Here is a 21,051-nt window from a genome sequence, read left to right as displayed (position 1 = left end):
TAAAAATGTAATTTCAATTTTAAAAAAACAAGAAAAGAAAGAAAAGACTATTTTTTTCAGAATGGAATTATTTCAGCTAACCTGTGTGATCCTGACAGTAATATGCATTAACTTTCATTTGAAAGAACAAAGTTTAAATGTTGATGGGAGGTGCTTGACTAACGAAACTTACAATCTCATTCCAATCATTCCAGTTTCCTCTTGAAATCCATCCAAGGCATTTATCCTTATTCCAGTTGCACAAAACAGCTTCAGTCACACACCAGGCTCACTGAAAGACTTGTCAAGGCTGCAACAGTAATTCACAAATTCACTAAAATTCCCTGCTCCACTGAGCAGCATGACAGCTCTGCCGACCGCAGTAACATTTCTATTCAAACTGGCTTTGGTGCCGAAACTATAAATATCCTTGCAATATTTCCTGCTTCGGAACATAAAGACAGCTTTACAGCACTGATAAAATAGAAATTACTTTCTCTCTGAGGTCTTGCTGGAATTTTAATGTCTGTTTTGCAATAAAGTAGCTCCTACACATTTCGATTTGAGAGAGAGAAAACAAACGGTCTAATTTAGTTACAATAATGACTCCTCTTGTGTTGTCAGCCCTGATCTGTTCCTTGGTTGGAGGGCTGTTACAATGTGTACTGTGGAGAGCTATTGTGATTTTTATAGTAATATTAAATTTGTTTCTCTGCCCTCCCTTCTCAGCTCAAGATCTGTAAGCTTGGTTAATTATAACAATGCAGCAACAACAATAGAAATAAAGTTTGTGTGTGCCAGCAGGGCAGATGGTGGAGGTGAGAGTGTGGAATGGGGTCACTAAAGTTTACAGTCCTTAATAATGTTTATGTAAAATTACTTATCATAGCTACAAACTGTTGACCAAGAATTTAAAATTTCTTCAATTGAAAAAGGGAGAAAATTAGCTACTGCTGAGCTCATCAACATAATCTTTAATTATGCAATTATGCAGTACTTAATGACAGTATCTGTCATTTTCTGTCTTTGTTAAGGCCTTCAAAGAAAGTAAAGGCCTTTATTTCTTTTTCGATGTATGAATACAAAGTCCTTCTACTGTAGCCTATACATTGCAGACAGCAGTGAGTGGGGAACAAAATAGAACAAAAGAAGTAGAACTAAAGGACACAATCCATCTGGGGCATCCTTTAAGAAATCCACATTGAAATGAATGGTTACTGGGTATAACTACTTCCCAAGAGTGGAATGTGTTTGGTGATTCATCATTTGCCTAAAAGATGCACCGCCTAAACAGACAGAATTGTACAGTATATCCAGATACTACCGACCACTAAAATGGAATTAAACCTGATCAGATGGCAAACTAAAGATATTATTGCCCACGGCAGGAGAATGACGACAAAACCTGGGTCAGAATATTACTGAGCTCCAAAGACTAAATCCATTGAATTCTTATAGTGGAGCAGTGATAAATAGGATATAATAGTGTTACAAAAACAGATGGCAGCACTCAAATAACCTTCACTGAAGTTGTCAGGTATTTGAGTGGTCTTCAGTGAACCTTCTACAGAGTTATAACAGAATAAGTATTTTATAGATTGAAATCTATAAAATACTTATCCTGATAAAATTGTGTGGAAGTTTCATTGAAGCTTGTTAAAAAAAAAGCTTGACAGTTTCAGTGAAGATTGCTTGAGTGTTGCCATCTGTTTTAGTAACACTATTACTTCCTATTTATCACTGCTACACTATAGCGATAGTGGGAAATTTTTGATAAAATATGAAACACATTTGCAAGAATGCAAAGCATAGCTATCCAGTTTGAAAGTCTTCTGAATCCTGCCAATAGTTTTTATTTACATCACCCGTTGGCAATTTTAGTGGTAAATGTTGCTAACTTGCTTGACTTTCATCACTCGTTCTATGCTAGATGTAACCATGCTTAAGAACAAATCCCTTGAAAACAGTAAAACTCTGCTTAAATCACGACTAAATCTCCCATTCACACCAAGCATATTTAAGATTGGATGAAACCCATTAATTATTTTACAATCCAATTTGGATTTGTGCAGCCTGAATGTAGCTGTTGGATAAATGAACTCGAAGAACTAGAGCTTGAGAAAGAAAGTTTGCTGCCAGAATTTATGTGAGAGCCTTAAGAGTGTTCTTGTGGGGAAAGAAAGTGAATTGCCAGGCCTTTGCAAGGAGTGCTGATTACTAGGAATGGAATTCCTCATCTGGCAGGAATTAAAAACAAGAATTGAATCTTGTTAATAGTTATGATGCTGGGAATCAGCTAAGCAACCCATGGCTTTTCCCTTTCCAGGTAGATGAGATGATCTACTGAATTTATATGGAAATGGCCTTCCCTCAGCAGCCCCCTGACATCATTGGTAAGGCCCAAATTGCTGACTTTAATCACAAGTAAAGCCTCCTTCAAGCAACTTGGTTTGTCCAGATGAAAAGTCTTGAGCTGAGGCAGATGGGCAGATACCACTTCCTGAATCAGAGATGGTTTCCTGCCGGTTCAGATTGATTCTAGTAGCGGGAATTTTCCCTGGCTCACTGAACTGGCAGGGAAGAGCCTTCTCTGTGGCAGCCCCGGCCCTTTGGAATAAACTCCCCCCACAGTTTAGAATGGCCCCCACCCTCCTTGTCTTTCGCAAATTACTCAAGACCCACCTTTATCGCCAGGCATGGGTGAACTGAGACATCCTCCCCCAGGCTTTTATATTTTATGTTTGGTATGTATGTGTTGTATGGTTTTAAATTGTTGGGGTTTTAGATATGTTTTATTTTAATATTAGATTTGTCTCACTGTTATATTGTTTCTATTACTGTTGTGAGCCGCTCCGAGTCTTCGGAGAGGGGCGGCATACAAATCTAATTATTATTATTATTAATAATAATAATAATAATAATAATAATAATAATAATAATAATAATGGCCAGCTGGACACCCCTCCCCCAAACTGGCTCTCTTGGTGGCACTTTTGGTGCCGCCATCTTGCTTTTCACTTCTGTGAATGTGCATAAGCTGATTTTTGCTTCTGCACAGGCACAGACGCTGGGTTTTTAGCACTGCACATGTGTGCCCATACAGCCCACAATGAACACGCCCATGTGGCACGGGAGGAAGAAAACTGGCAGTAAGGTAAGTCAGAACCCATCCCTGTCCTAAATATAACATGTAAAGCCATTTTAAGACTGCCTCAGCTGTGAGCCAATGACACTACAAAGTTGCAGGCATGAGCATAAATAAGCCTTTTAGAAAGGGATAGTGAGGCAATTTTTGAATTGAGGGAAAGAGATTATTCAGATAATGGCCTTTAGTTTGGAAATATTTTTATCATCAATACGTTTTGGTCTGAAGACAGAAAGGCTATATGCTATATAATATTTATTAACAGGCCACTAGTCTTAGATTTTCTTGCTTATAGTGATCTGAAATATCGCCGTTTTCATTTCCCACTTTTTGTATAACTAAATCAAATTGTTAAAATCCCAAAGTGGCTATTTTAATGGTAAGAACATGCAAACTGTGTTCTTGGAAAAATAAATATTTTAACTTTGCAAAAAAATAAATTGCATATTATCTAACCCAGACTCTTTTATTTCTGGATTACTTTAACCATAACAGGGCTGGGTTTTATTTCCTCAACTTGTAAAGGAAAAACCCTACAGGTGCCTTTCACAAGATGAAATACATATTAATGTGTGAATCCAGAAATCAATTTAAAACCAATTGTCTGAGCTTAATTTTTTTAAAATGTATTTTACAGCCTGAGTTATAAAAGTCAGCCTCAAATAAGAAGTACATTTCAAAGGTTTTTTTCCCTGTTTCCAGTTCTTCTAACTGCAAATAGTGTGTCTGTTCTTATAAACAAATAATAAAACTCCTATTAGAACTAAAATAGAATCATAGGTCTGGAGGGTCCTTGGATGTCTTCTAATTCAACTTCCTTGGCCAACATGGCAATTCTTATTCTATCCTGGATAAATGGTTGTCTAATAGTTTCTTAAAAGTCTCCAGTATAATGGAGCACCAACAATTCCAGGAGGCAAGCTGTTCATTGACTAATTCTTCTCTATTAAGAAATTCCTCCTTAGTTCCAGGTTGTATCTCTCTCTAATGAGTTCTTTTTGTCCTGTCTAGAAAGATGCTGCCACAGCATCTTTTTTGTATCATGGTGACCAGAACTGGAAGCACTATTCCAGGTGTGGTCTTACCATCACTTCTCATGATCTTGATGCTATGTGGTTATTATTTTTCCCCATCTGATTCAGGTTTTTTAAAATAACTTTGCTTTGTGTTAACTTCTTATGTAAAGGTTCTACTAATTTTTATGGTATCAAAGGAGCATTACATTTTACTTAAATCATATATTATTAAGTTAATGGGGTTGATTAATACTAAAAATATAGGTTCTACAAGAGTTCAGATTAATTACCAGACCAGAATTATGCTGTTGGCTGCTGCATGTTTTTAAAGAAACAACATTTAGTAATGTAATAATTTTGCTAGTCTCTTTGTTGCTTCTGTGGTAGAAACTGTACATTGTAAACATGGTATAATTATATTGCAAATATAGTCTTAGCCCTGAAGCAAATTCATTAAAACTCAGTTTGGAACCCATTAACATTTTGGAAGCTAGTTATCTTAATTGGTAAGCCATCCATCATAGTTTATGCACTTATAATGCCTCCAAGTTAGCCTACCTCCATTCATTTGAATAAGATTTATTAACATTTAGCTTGTTATTGTCTTGCTTCAAATCATTTTTATGTTAAAATCAATAGTTATTGTAAATCCTCCATCACTATTAGAGTTTTACTGAATAAAAGTAAATAAAGTATTTACATTCACTATTTGTTAGGGATTAACTCTTCCAAACAAACCTGATTGCAATTGCAATTGTTCTTTTTCCACATCACATTTGCATAAGAATGGTTTTCCTCCATTTTTAGTTTATGTAAGGCATCACTTTTGCTGTCATAATTGGAGAAAATTTGTAGTGAACTGGAGCAGCAAATATTCTACCGAATCAGTAAACCAGATGAAACTTCAGGGATGCATGGCCACAGAGTGCCTCCGAACATCGAAAAATAGATTCCATTTTATTGTAGGGGTACCACAAGATTTAAGCATATTCATCAACATCTTTTCTTCTTGTTATGGCCATTGATGTCTCATAAAATTAAACTGGGAAAATTTAGTAGCTGAACTTTCAAGCAAGTTACATTAATATACTTTACAAATGAAATTAATCTTAAGTAGTGGATTTGGTTCCCAAATTATAAGGCATGCAGATGCGTTCTTTGTGGTTTTGCATTACAGTCATTAATACTACATGTCACATGTTTAATTAGGCTTCCCATCTCCACCTTCATCCCACTATGTACTTGCTCCTAGCATATTGATGCTCCTATTTCTGAATAGAATATTTCTGAAAATCCTGGCTCTGCAAATTTTTCAACTGTATCCCATCCAATGTAAAGTATGGCCCATAGCCATCCAAAAGTAGTCTATATTGCTTTAATTTATCTACAAGTAGAAAACAAAACAATACACACTGTTAAATGGTCAACAGATATTTCTATTAAAATAAACGTAATGATAAGGCTATATATCATAATTTTGTAGAGAGATGAAATAAAGCAGTACATTTTTTGCATATCCTGGGAGAGGAAAGCCATTCTTATGCAAATGTCTGATGTGGAGAAATAACATTTAAAATTAAAATTCAAGTAAGTACTAATGCATGAATCTGAAAAAAAATATACTGGAATCAGAGGCCAGACAGTAGATATTGGAACTGAAGTATCAATATCAATATCAATATCTTATTAGATTTGTATGCCGCCCTGTTCTGAGGACTCGGAGAAGCTCACAACAGCAAAAGAAATACAATAAAATACAAATCCAATGATAAGAAACTAAATTAAAACCCATAATTACTAAAAAAACTGACAGGTCAGTACAATCACATCATTCACAAATGCTTGAATCAGAAGGTAGAGAGGAGGGAGTTAATCCCCTCATGCTTGGTGGCATAAATGGCTCTTAAGCATCTTAAGGAAGGCAAGGAGGGTGGGGAAAATTCAGATCTCTGGGGGGAGTTGATGCCAGAGGGTCGGGGCCGCCACAGAGAAGGCTCTTCCCCTAGGTCCCACCAGATGACATTGTTTAGTCGACGGGACTCTCTGTAGAACATTCAGAGAAGGAAACTATAGGTTTGATTAACTGCAAAATCCATAACTGGGCAATGTCTTTATCAGGAGAAATAAAAATGCCATTTAGAAGTAGCCCAGCTTTCATCTTCCCCAGAACTTATCTTCAGGCAAGGTAGAACAAAACACAGAAATTGAAAGACACATAACCAAGTCAATCTAAAGAAATCTTTGATTAAGCCAGATGTTGGAGCCATATGGTTTTCAGGTTAATCATTGTCTGAAATGGCAGAGAGCAAACTGAAAACATCTGGTCAGTGTTCCATCATTACCACTTCGTAAGTTATTAAAACATAACTGCTAACAGGCATTTAGCAAGCTTGCAGAAAATTATCAAATCCTCTGAGTGGAATCTATTGTGAGATCATAGTGATTTATCAGAGTACAGTATCTTCTACAGCCAGAGCAGAATTTTGACCAGCTGCTCTGGCAGTTGATACGATAGACTTTTGCGTACTCTGAAAGCTACAGTCACAGCAGTTGCTAATACTTTCAATGCATGAGCAATCTTGATAGAGGTCATATTTCAATAATGGGGCAGCAGCTGTATGGAGGAGCGACAATTAAGGGCATCCATGGTTGGCTGTGTAATAGGTCATCAAAAGCAGACATATGCGCCTGTAGGCTATAGGTTGCTTATCCATACTATGCGCAACCTCATCTGATATCATTTTTCTTCAGGAATATTCTTCCTCCTGAACCTCAATAATGTACATCTTTAAACAAAATAAAATAGATGCTGCTTATTATTCATGGTGAAGTATTATAATATATGACTGGTAGCTTAAAGCAAATATGTTGAATAAGTTTAATAATTACTAATCATTTTCCCTTCCAACTATAAAGTAAAATAAAATTTAAAAATAAACTCTCCTGCTGACAATACTACTTGTATTGGACTCCAATGAAATATAGTGTAAATATCTCCCACTATAACATTTCCTGAATTAGCATTAGCAAAAGTACAATTAACATTAGCGAAAGCTTCTCTATGGATTTTAGAGTTTCCTTTTTTAACTTTTATTTTCAAAGTGAAGTTATAAAGACATCTCCCAGTCTTTTACATGGTACAGCTCCTACAGAATTGTCTGCTTTCCCCAGAAGCTATAATATCAAGTAGCGCAATAAATTAATTTAGAGCTGTGACATTCTTTTGAACAGAAATTTATGGCAGAATGACACTTTATTGCAACTAAATGCTTAATTGAATGGGGACGGAAAAAGAAATCACACACAAATCATTTGCAGTTTCATACAAAAAGTATCTCCGTATATCTTGTTGACACCGTGTTTCCCCGAAAATAAGACACTGTCTTATATTAATTTTTGCTCCAAAAGTTGTGCTATGTCTTATTTTCGGGGGGTACCTTATATTTTTCAAATAAGACAAATTCACAGGCAGAAAAGCTGACACCCCCAAAGAAAGTATACTGTACGGTACACTGATTACGTTACGGTACCTGTCAGTATGGCACCCACACACACAAACGACAGCACTTATATGGTACAACAGTATACTCCCGCTATTGCAGCTTCCGGCCACCAGAGGAACTACAGTCTACGCACTGTAGTGGAGACTGTAATGGTGGTGAGACAGCAACAGACTGTGTCTGCTGTACTGGACGGTACAAAGCGATGGAAGGGGCCAGCAGGGGACGCCACATTATTACGGTACCGCTATGAACAGCTTTGAATGGTGCTGTATGTTTTTCCACCGTACCGTATGTAAACTTGACTACGACTTATTTTCGGGGGGTGCCTTATATTAGCAAATTCTGCAAAACATCTGACATGCCTTACTTTCGGGGTACGACTTATTTTTGGGAAAACAGGGTACCTTGCATATCATCATTTGGACAGATATGTGTCATTTGTTATTTTCAGTGGATGTATATAGTTGTGATCCACTTTTGACAATTGGGGTGAGAGATCCCTTCTGCATATAGAAGTGGTGAAGGGTTCAAATGTAAGGGAATTCTAAAGCAGCTAATGTTGGGAGGATAAGGTCCTCTAATGCAGCAAAAAAAAAAGTGTTACCTGGAATCTCTTACCTAAGGAGTCAAAGGACTGGGATCAACTATGAGTTAAACAAGCCTCAAGATTCTCACAAGATTTTTAGAAACCATACTCTTTATACATAGAAACATAGAAACATAGAAGTCTTACAGCAGAAAAAGACCTCATGGTCCATCTAGTCTGCCCTTATACTATTTTCTGTATTTTAACTTAGGATGGATATATGTTTATCCCAGGCATGTTTAAATTCAGTTACTGTGGATTTATCTACCACGTCTGCTGGAAGTTTGTTTCAAGGATCTACTACTCTTTCAGTAAAATAATATTTTCTCATGTTGCTTTTGATCTTTCCCCCAACTAACTTCAGATTGTGTCCCCTTGTTCTTGTGTTCACTTTCCTATTAAAAACACTTCCCTCCTGGACCTTATTTAACCCTTTAACATATTTAAATGTTTCGATCATGTCCCCCCTTTTCCTTCTGTCCTCCAGACTATACAGATTGAGTTCATTAAGTCTTTCCTGATACGTTTTATGCTTAAGACCTTCCACCATTCTTGTAGCCCGTCTTTGGACCCGTTCAATTTTGTCAATATCTTTTTGTAGGTGAGGTCTCCAGAACTGAACACAGTATTCCAAATGTGCTATCATACTTTACATAAATTATCTTTGTGATCACATTATAAACAATTGTGTTCTCTTCGCTGAAGATGTAAAACTAAGGGGCATGCATAAGTTCACCAGTATGCCTTCCATCCCCTGTCCTAATGTTTCTCTCTTACTAGTATCATGTATATAAACATTGTCATATCTTTGTGTACTACCAATACATACTTGACAAAATAAATATATCAGGCCAAACCCATCATGTGAAGTTAGAGACTTTGACCTGCCACAGTAGAATAGTATTAGGGGAACTGGGAGGAGTAGTTGCATGAGAGGGAAAGTTACTAGCCACAACAAATTCCTTTCTTAGAGACCAAAGTCATCTTTTGTTCTGCATCAACTGAAGTAAAGATGAAGTCGGTGAAATCCCTGCACTCGGACTGGTCCTCATGATGAACTTGTGGGTGTGGGGATGTGGGATGAACCTTAACCTGGGTGGGGTACTGGAAGGAAGTTAGTATCGGGATGGCAACAGTGTGACCAACATGGCTCTGCTAATAAATCGAACCTTGGATGAGAGAATTGGATTGGAATCTGATTTATTTCTCAGATGCTATTTGGGGCGCTGACAAAATAAATAAATAAAAAAAAATATTCAATATCATTGACACCGCTGCTGTCCTACAAAGAGACCTTGATTATGTGCCACAATGGTCAAACAATTGGCAACTCCAATATCAACCAACAAATGCTCTCTCTTATACATTGGCAAAAAAATAAATAAATAATCAGAACATCAAATACAAGCTGGCCAGATTCAACCTCATAGATGATCCTCATTCTGTCCAGGACCCTGAAGTATTCATCTCAAATGATCTAAGTGCCAGAACTCACTGTAACAGCACTTCCAAAAAGGTATTAAAAATTGTTAACCTAATCTTGAGAAGCTTCTTCTCTGGTAATATTGTACTGCAAACTAGGGCATACAAAACCTTTGCTAGACCAATTCTCAAATACAGTTGATCTGCCTGAAACTCCCAATGTATTTCGGACATTAATACAATTTCTTTATTTCTTTATTGAAGTTATATGCCGCCCTTCTCCAAGAACTCGGGGCAGCTTACAACATATAAAAAAAATAATATAAATATCCTAAATCCAATTAATTTAACTTATTAATCTAAAAGCCCCGGTTACAATAAAAACCACTCATTCCCATTCATTTAACAGACATACTTTACATTAGTTTACTGGCCTCAAGCCTGGTGGCATGGATGAATATCCAGACTCTTGCAGAAGGCGAGGAGGGCGGGGCTAGTGCAAATCTCTGGGAGGAGCTGATTCCAGAGGGCCAGAGCCCTCACAGAGGCTCTTCCCCAGGTCCTGCCAAGTGACATTGTCTAGTTGATGGAGAAGGCCAACTCTATGGGACCTAACCGTTCACTGGGACTCATACGGCAGGAGGTGGTCCTGCAAGTAATCTGGCCCAATGCCACGTAGGGTTTTATAGGTCATAACGAACACTTTGAATTGCATCTGGAAACCAATCAGCAGCCAATGAAGTCTGCGGAGTGCTAGAGAAAGATGGTTATACCTAGGAAGGCTGCATTTTGCATTATTTTCAGTTTTCAAACACTCATCAAAGGTAGCCCCATGTAGAGAGGATTGCAGTAGTCGAACCTCGAGGTGATAAGGGCATGAGTGACAGTGGGTAGAGACTCCCTGTTCAAATAGGGCTGCAACTGGTGTACCAGTCGAACCTGGGCAAACGCCCCCATGCCACAGCCAAAGGATGATGTTCCAAAGTCAGCTGTGGATCAAGGAGGATGCCCAAGTTGCAGACACTCTCTGAGGGGATGAAAAGTCCTCCCTCTCGAGTAATGGATGGACAGATGGATGTGTCCTTGGGAGGCAGAACCCACAGCCACTCTGTCTTGTTGGAGTTGAGTCTGAGCCTGTTCAGTGAGTTTAGAGTGAATTCAGAGTTCAAATTGAGTGAGTTCAGAAGTATATCACAAGAAAAGTACTCCACTTCTCTGCTTGCAATAGAATATCTTATGCTACCAATTTCAAAATTTTGGGATTACACAATTTACAACTTTGCTGCCTTTGGACTAACCTAAGTGTAGTACATAAAATTATCTGCTACAAAGTTCCTACTTGTCAATGACTACTTCAGCTTCAACCACAATAATACATGAGGACACAATAGCTACAAACTTAAGGTAAGCTCTCCAAACTCAATTGCAGAAAATGTGACTTCAGCAACAGAATGGTCAATGCCTGGAATGCACTAGCAACTCTGTGGTTACTTTCCCAAACCCCAAAAACTTTAACCTTAGACTGTCTACAGTCAACCTCACCACATTCCCAAGAGGTCTGTAAGGGACGTGCATAACCAACGTGCCTGTCCTACTGTCCCCATTTATTTGCATGCTTATCCTGTATTCATAATCATGTTTATACTTATATCTGTTATCTTATACATGTTTGACAAATAAATAAAATAAATAAAAAGATTCCTCCTCATCCTGCTTAAATATAGCTTCTATATATGGCTGTGCTCTTTGCTTTTGTTTAGAGGTCAAACTTGACCTATAGCTGTTGACATCGTGTCTGTTTCAGAAGAAATATCTATTTCAGCCACAACAGTACAGAAACAGTTATTAGTATGAGAGAGATTATTGCCATTGCCAGCTGGTGGGTAGCCCTATTCTGTAATTCAAGATAGGTGTCAAAGTTTAGGGAGAAATGGATAGAAGTATCATACTGGAGTCCAGTATATAAAGGGTACTTGGAAATTTTATTGATGGCTATGGTGAAGGTGGAGCTTCAGAGAGCCTTGGAGGAAATAGATTATCTGGATCTCTTTTAGTCAGATTCCAAGCCTTTCTGTAGAAATGAAACAGCATTGATCATGCCCATGGATGACATCTGAAGGGAGCAGAATGGTGCAATGCTCCATACTTGATTCTTTTGATTTTTACACCAGGTTTGCTTAACAACTGCCACAAAAATGTTCATAAATTTGAATGTGTTCTCAACAACCCACTTAAACCACTGGTGTGACTTGCAATTGTAATTCTGGGCTCAATTACACTTGCAAATCAAAGACTACCAGTAATTATGGGAATAGAATTAGCACATTAAAGGTTAACTGGAGACTTTAAAGAATTATGCCAAATCCTACTGGAGTGAATCCTAATGACATTTTTGGGTAGGTAGAAAGATAGGCGCTTAGTTAAGTAAAACACTGCTTGGTCTGAAGTCTGGGTAGTTGGTGGCGGATAGAGATAGAACTAATTTCTAAATTGTAAGGTAGCCAAGATTTTTCTTCTAATTTTTTTATAGAAATACAAGGGCTCTTTGAAGGGTAGATTAATCTCTGATGCTGGAAGGAGCATGCATGGTCACATTGGCATTCCAGCAATTGTCAGAAAAAAGAATGCTTCTCTTCTAAGAGCCAAATTAAGGAAAGAGTAAAGGGGCATGTCATTCCCCCTTGTATGTTTGGCAAGAAAATGAAACTCTGGTTACCTCTGTAACTAATCTGGCATATTTTCCTATATTTTTTTTGTGTGTAATAAAATGAAAATATGCCAAAGTGTAGGTTTAAATGAAACAGATCTACTCTGTTCACTAATCCATAAAGTCAATGCTGGTACTTTCAACAAAGCAACATGAGCCGCCAGCCAGTAGAGCTACGTTCACTTGCAAGTACAAGTCCAAATAAACTGTGCCAGTCAAAATCCTGGCAGTATATTCTGTAGGAAGTGAACTTTCCAAATTGTCTTCATATGCAGTAATGCTGTACAGTTATCCATTTGGGAGGTTTCCAAGCATGGTTAACTAGCCAGGCTATCCCTCCTCAGAAGATGTTGGCATTCTGTCCCCTGAAGCTACTTGTTTCTAGTAGAAAGATCTTCCAGGCTTTGAACCCAATTCTTCAGAACAATTTCAGCCCCATCCAGAAAAACCGGCTCATATCTTTGGCTTATTTTATAAAATTTTCTAATAGTTTATAAAGTCTGGTTTTGTTTCCATATAAACAAGCAGCACTTAACAACAACCACACTGTTCCGGATCAGATTTGAAATCTTTCCATTTTTGAGTGTTGTTATTCCAATTTATAATTTATTTAATACAGATTAGCCTTTATACAGCTGAGATAAAGGGGGAGGAAAGCCTGACATTTTTTCAGATGCCTTCAAATTGTAGATTGTATACGTTATCCAGGCTAATTCATAGAAACATAGAAACATAGACATTGATGGCAGAAAAAGACCTCATGGCTCATCTAGTCTGCCCTTGCACTATTTTTTGCATTTTATCTTAGGATAAAATGGGATATGTGTATCCTAGGCATGTTTGGATTTAAACATGTGGATTTACCAACCACGTTTGCGGGAAATTTGTTCCAAGCATCTACTACTCTTTCAGTAAAATAATGTTTTCTCACATTGCTTCTGATTTTCCCCCCAACTAAACTCAGATTGTGCCCCCTTGTTCTTGTGTTCACTTTCCTATTAAAAACACTTCCCTCCTGAATCTTATTTAACCCCTTAACATATTTAAATATTTCGATCATGTCCCCCCTTTCCCTTCTGTCCTCCAGACTACACAGATTGAGTTCATTAAGTCTTTCCTGATAAGTTTTATGCTTAAGACCTTCCGCCATTTTTGTAGCCCATCTTCGGACCCATTCAATTTTATCAATATCTTTTCAACCTAGATTTGGCTGAAGATATGACCCATGATTTCACCAATATTCTTAACTCCATTTGTTTTGTTGATGTGGTGTAGATGGGTGTGGGGGTGGATGATAAAGCTTTAAGCACATATTGTATGTCATTCCTTAAAAAGTTGTTGCTCAATTTTTACAATGTCGCAAATAGTAGAATTCTTGGCAGTTCACTGATACGTAACTATTAGCATAAATATCAACTGTGGTGATATATGAACTATTAATAAAATAAAATAAATGATCACGGCAAGAAGCATCAAGATTCTTGAGAGCATAATTATGCAAATAGGCCTAACCTTGCAACATCCAAGTAGTAACACGTGCAGGCAGAGAAAGAAATAGCAAAGCAGTTCATAGAGCTGTTTAATGGAAGAGGCGGGAGCAAAGGGAGAGACTTTTGACAATTAAGAGCTTTCCCAGAGGGAGGCTTGAAATGTGCAGTTCTGAGTGGCCACACCATAAAATCTCCTAAGCTATAAATAGAAGGTCGGAAAGTTATAACTTTAGTTTTGCAAGATTCTGCCCATTAGGTATAAACAAATAAAGGATTCAACTCAATTGGATTTTGCTGTAAACAAATAAAGGATTCAACTCAATTGGATTTTGCTGTGACATCTCTGGATTTGGACCAGATGGGCTATGAAGATGTGGCAGCAGACAATGAATTTCATTAAATCACCAAAACATATCACTCTACAGTTTGATAAGGCAGATAACCTAAATCAAGAAAGACTTCATATATTTCTATAACCATATCCCTTTTCCTTTTTCTCCCCCTTCTTTAATCCTTCTACACTCACTACTAGACATCCCTATTATAATATTAGTCCTTATGCTGACAGAAATCTATTCTGGCCAAAATGTGCAGTCTCATTTTTCAAGGCCTATTCTGCCAAGACATTAAGTACTTGCAAGTACTGTCATTAAAGTTTTAATCCAAGACAAATTAAGAAAAAAAACCTAGCAGATTCTCCTGGCTTTGTGTTCACTCCCACAAAATAACCACAAATGTCCATAATGAGAAATGAGTAAATTTGGCATGGCTTGTTTAACTATCTGTCAATTATATGACTGACAGCCCAGAGGCATGGAGGGGTTCCATTTCTGTGATCTGTCAATTAGGCTGTTTCTGAATACAAATCTAATGCTAAGATGGTGCCCATTGTGCCCCCAAAATGAGCTGTTATGAGGTTGCAGGTGCATAGAGATAAAGTGGGAGAAGATGATTGATAATGATAATGATTGCAATAAAGTGTAGTGCTGACAACAAACTCAATTCTGACCTAATGGTTGGCAGCATCTAGCAATGGAGATAGAATAAAACAATGCGGCAGAGATTCCTCGAGGCACTATAAACAATAAAACACATGACTATATGATATCACTATTTGAAGGAATGGCAGAAAACTTACAATGCACCCAATGGTAATAGAATCAACATTGCATAGCTGGAAAAAAGTACCTGGCAAGAAGAAGAAGAAGAAGAAGAAGAAGAAGAAGAAGAAGAAGAAGAAGAGGAGGAGGAGGAGGAGGAGGAGGAGGAGGAGGAGGAGGAGGAGGAGGAGGAAGATGAGAAGGAAGAAGAGGAGGAAGAGGAGGTGGAAGTGGAGGAGGAGGAGGAAGAGGAGGTGGAAGTGGAGGAGGAGGAGGAGGAGGAGGAGGAGGAAGAAGAAGAAGAAGAAGAAGAAGAAGAAGAAGAAGAAGAAGAAGAAGAAGAAGAAGAAGAAGAAGAAGAAGAAGAATATTTTGTTTGTTCAGAAGTTGGACAGATACCATGTTTAGGCATTCTGGGTTCGGCATTCGTGGCAACGGGTTCGTAAGAAGAGGCACAAAAATCCCGAACCCCGGGTTTGTATCTCAAAAAGTTCATAAGACAAGAGGTTCATATCACGAGGTACTACTGTATATATGCAAAAAACAAATGTGATATATATATATATACACAGCAGGCAATTGCTGAGCCATCAAACCACACCAAGCCACCAGTATTTATAGAAGGAAGGCAGCTCAGGTCTCGCTGTAGATTTTCACGGGTACAGGTATGACGGTCTTGGCATATTCGGGTTTCTTCCCGTGTAGGTTTTAGAAATTTCTGGCGACGTCAGGTCGACCTCATCGAAAAGTCGCCAGAAATTTCTAAATTCTACATGGGAAGAAACCCGAATATGCCAAGACCGTCATACACACACACACACACACACACACACACACACACACACATACATGTAGATACATATAAATATGCATGCAGATAGATAGATTAGATAGATAGATAGATAGATAGATAGATAGATAGATAGATAGATAGATAGATAGATAGATAGATAGATAGATATGTTCCTCGGGCAAGTCAGAAAGTGTCTTAAATGTTGCCTCCAACAGGAAGGGTTAGGATGGTATATCTATCATCTCTCTCTCTCTCTCTCTCTCTCTCTCTCTCTCTCTCTCTCTCTCTCTCTCTCTCTCTCTCTCTCTATCTATCTATCTATCTCTATCTATCATCTATCTATATATCTATCTATATTTATTTCTCTAACTCCATCTCTATGTCATCTAACATATCATCTTAGATATAACTATATTTGTATGTATTTTTATACTGTATATATTCAAACTGGTAGCTGGATATCCATGCTTTGCTATGAAACTGTGTCATCAGGCTTCATAAAATGACAGCTAAGGTTTTAATATTAATGAGTAGTTATGATCAGTCTCTCCTCTCCCCTTCTCTCCCTCAGGCGTGCTCCACAGAAGCCTCTTCTCTCCTATCCCCTTCTCTCCCTCAGACTTGCCCCATAGAGGCCTCTTCTATCTTATCCCATTCTCTCCCTTTCAGGTGGGGAGGGGGAGTAGAACATCTAAATTCTTAGCATCAATATACATTATATTCTTGTATATAAGAAATACTAATTATCTGATGATCATTTTGAAAAATCATTTCTTACAAGCACCTAGAAGCCAAGGGGAACATATGTGCCAAGTTTCAAGTTTGTAGGCTTTACAGTCTTGGAGATTTTGTGATGATGCATGAGTGGCATTTGGCTTATATATAGACAGGTTACTGACTATCTACTTTCCTCTATGAGAGTAGTTTCCCCCTTTCTCTATACCAGTACTAGTTCATGAAATATCAACATTTATTTGCACATTATTTAAACATATTTAAAATATGTTTAACTAAAGTTAAATAATACTAAAGTTGAAAAGTGCTGAAGCTGGATAGTATTCGTATGCATTCTGGAGTGTTTGCCCTGCTCTCTCTACACTTAATTAGTTCATTTCTCATCTCACTTTTGCTGTCCCCACCCACTATGAAAGTTAATTTGCTATATGCTTTTTCTAGAAGAGAAAGTCCAGCAAAGACACAATGTGGATGAGCTACAAAAATTCAAAGAAAAAAATATTTTTTAAAAAATACTACATTAAGTTTCATGAATAAAATGTATCTATTTATTTATCTTTCCCCATTAAAAATAAAAGAAAACAGCAATTAAAATCATCAAGTGGAATGTTATTTTCAATTGTACAACATTGTTAATACCATGCAATGCTCTGTTGAATCCAAGGTAGGCAGGCAGACAGGCAGATAGAACGATATTCCCAGTTGATATATTCTGCCTTAATTCATTCTCAATAGATTGATTAATTGTATGCTCAGTTGTTGGCTTTCTATTCCAGAGAATACTTAAAATGGCTATCCAGGGAATCCTGTGGCTATACCCACAGATCATATTCTAGTTTGACTAAAGCACAGAATCAGCAATGAGGTTGCTTAAGACAACAACTGTCTTGTTTCTTAAGTGTGTTCATGATTTTTTTGAGGAATAAAGTAATTAACTGTAATGTAGAAAACATTTATTTATTAATGTGCAATTTATGATGTTACACTTGTCTTCTGAAGAGCTGAGTAGTATAATCTACACAAATATTGCTCTATGTTTAACTCTGGAAAAATTGGGAAAATATCTGTATTGAGTTTGCAGCAGAGGCGGAGTAACGACACGGACAGAGAGAGATGGATTTAAAATTGGGTCATTTTATTAAAATAAATTTGCATAATTTATTCATTAAATTAGCATAATTCAACTGAACCTAACAAGGACCCGCAGGGTCAAACAATTACTTCCGGGGCGGAAATGACGTCAGAAAAACTTCCAGGGCAACTATGGGCCCCGCCCTCACCTGGATCCCAGCCATGCACCTGCATGTGGGAGGTCTCGCCGTCTAACCCCTACAAGGGGATAGAAATGGGCAGGACCCAAGGACAGGTTCCCCCCAATTGCTCAGATCAAACTAAAGGCACCATGAGCCTTGGAGAGAACCTGTCAATCATCCCCAAAGATGCCCAATGGAGAACACGCAGTTGCTAAACACCACCCAATTTCCGCCCCTAACCTGCCTACCCAAATGACCAAAGGTAAGCCAATTTAGACTAATCGGGGAGTGAAGTACCCCCTAACCATCCATCCATCACCACAGTGTGGAATAGCCGAAAAAACGGTCACAGAAAATACCGAGACCGCCAAAAATTCCTATTCGGCCCCCGAAGGGCGACCCACAGTGGCACACTGAAAGATAGGGAGGGCGGGTGGGTGTTCGCCTGCTTGCGAGATCCCGGCCTACAAGATGGCGGCTGCGCCGGGGCCCGAGTCTCCCTGGCCCAGCAGCAAATCCGGGCCGGGGATAAGTCACCGCGCAAAACAGTGACTTGCCTCACTATTCCACATTGTATCTACAGTGTATGGGTACACTTTTTAAATATATAATATGAACATTATTGTAGAGATTTTAATTAGGTCCTAAGAAATAAACAAATTAATTAGTTCTGAGTACAAGCAGCCATTGTCTGTTTTCCAGGTTAATTTTTTAACAGCACAGTCAGGTTGTACTAGTCTAACCCCTAAGAATATAACCTTGTGTTTCTGCTAACTCCCAAGCTTCATATTAGCTGTTTTCTTTCCACATTTTATCTTCAAACTGAGGATAACTGCAAATATTCCCATTTAAGTATTACTGCTGAAAATGTTTGCAGTGAACAATCTGTTCCACCAGAATTAAAAGGGCCAAGCAACTCTTTCTCTTTTTACAGTTTTTCAGTTTAAACAGCTAAAATTAGGTGCCATGAAAGAGAGCATGATGGTGATTCCTAGAAGGTTATATAGAAGAATGGAATTATTAAGAAGTGTTAATAATCCAACAAGCTTTCTTCATAATAGGCTTGACTTCCATGGCAAAGGTTAGTTAATTGCCAGCATAATAGAAAACTAATTAGGAGGAAAGAACTACATGATAAAGAGCTACAGGAAGTAACTAAATTAGGAGCTGATTTTTTTTTTTACATTCTCCAGGAAGAATCTCTGATCTGTGAAATGGAAAATACCCCTTCATTTCTGCATTTTATTTTATTTTATTGATTTATATAGCTATCAATCTTGCATGTGTAACAGTGGCTAACAAAATATTAATACAAAGCAATCAAGCAATAAAAACAATAGACAATAAAACTTTCACTAAGGAAAGTCACTTTTTACCTTAAAGAGTCCTTGATGTTCTCTGAGGTTGGTTGTTTTCTTGCAGATATTTCATTACCCCAATTAGAGTCTGCGGAGAGGGGCGGCATACAAATCTAATAAATTATTATTATTATTATTATTATTATTATTATTATTATTATATAACATGATCATGGTAGTGATTTGTAGAATCATCTAGCATTGTTGAGGTTACCTAGTTTGGGTAATGAAATGTCTGCAGGAGAACAACGAATCTCAGAGAGCACCAAAGACCCCCCATTTCAACCTTAAGTTACAAATATTCTCCTTTATTAGCTGTAACTTTAATAATAATAATGCAAAACCTGTATCAATCACTGTATGACTGTAGCTTAATGTAGAAGTTTTCAAATCATTTTACAAATTAAGTCTTTTCACTAGGGTTACTAATAAACAAACTAGCCTACTTCATCTATAATTTGGACACAGTATGATTTCCACTCTATCCCATCACTCATATCTGTTCAACAGGTTTCTCAGGGTCCTATATAGATTAGTACTAAAAAGGATTTGTTCCAAGAGGGCTCTAACTTACATTGCTGCTGGTTTGCTTCCTCCCACATCACATGGCTTCATGTACATGTGCAGTGCCAAAAACTCAGGTTCTGCACATACACAGAAGCAAAAACAAGCAAAAAAGGAGCCAAAAACAAGACGGCAGTACATGCAGTGTAGTATGCAGTACGCAAAAACAAGCAATCCCACCACCACCACCACCACCACCAACAACAATAATAATAATAATAATAATAATAATAATAATAATAATAATAATAATACCTTTGAAGAATGTTCGGAAACTCCAGATCATGCAGAAGGCAGCTGCGAGAGCAATCATGGGCTTCTCTAAGTATGCCCATGTTACTCCAACACTCCGCAATCTGCATTGGTTGCTGATCAGTTTCTGGTCATAATTCAAAGTGTTGGTTATGACCTATAAAGCCCTTCATGGCATATCTCTGGGACCGCCTTCTGCCGCACGAATCCCAGCAACCGGGTAGGTCCCACAGAGTTGGCCTTCTCCGGGTCCCGTCGACTAAACAATGTCGTCTGGTGGGACCCAGGGCAAGATCCTTCTCTGTGGTGGCTCTGACCCTCTGGAACCAGCTCCCCCCAGAGATTAGGATTGCCCCCACCCTCCTAGCCTTTCGTAAACTCCTTAAAACCCACCTCTGCCGTCAGGCATGGGGGAATTGAAATATCTCCCCCTTGCCCATGTAGTTTTGGTCTAAGATTGATTGTGTGCTTGTTTTTTTTATATATTGGGGTTGCTTTTATGGACTTTTTAACTTAAAACTGTAAATTAGATTGCTAAATATTAGATTTGTTACTATGTACTGTTTTTGCCATGTTGTGAGCCGCCCCAAGTCTGCGGAGAGGGGCGGCATATAAATCCAATAAATCTAATCAAATCCAATCTAATAATAATAATAATAATAATAATAATAATAATAATAATAAAAAGAGATGGCAATGTCCACAGACAGGCATAGACAGAATTGGCTCCATGAAATCACCAGCGGTTTACTATCGGTTCTGTAGAACTGGTGCAAACTGGGAGGAACCCACCTCTTATTTGTTCCCATCCTACTGGATCTCCTCACCCTTAATGACAAGATGCAAGAATCCCCTCTCAGTTTGTCACCTCAAGATGCCACATTAGCTTTTTCTTGAACAGTTTTCACACATGAATTCTATACTGATCTTGGCCCACAAAATTCCCCACTATTTTTATAAGTGCCAGGAGACAGTAATTGTAGTGCCTATTGGGTGCACACTGACAAATATGGAAAATATAAAGTATGTATTCTGTACAAGGAAACAACTACCCCCACCCTAATTCTTACACTGCATTATAAATAAAGTTGGGTGATGACATCTGAGAAATGTATGCAAAGGGCTTATTTTATATAACCTGTTATCCC

The sequence above is a fragment of the Erythrolamprus reginae genome, chromosome 3 (genome assembly GCF_031021105.1).
Source record: "Erythrolamprus reginae isolate rEryReg1 chromosome 3, rEryReg1.hap1, whole genome shotgun sequence".
NCBI classification, from domain to species: Eukaryota; Metazoa; Chordata; class Lepidosauria; order Squamata; family Dipsadidae; genus Erythrolamprus; species Erythrolamprus reginae.
Note: the sequence above shows the minus strand (reverse complement) of the source record.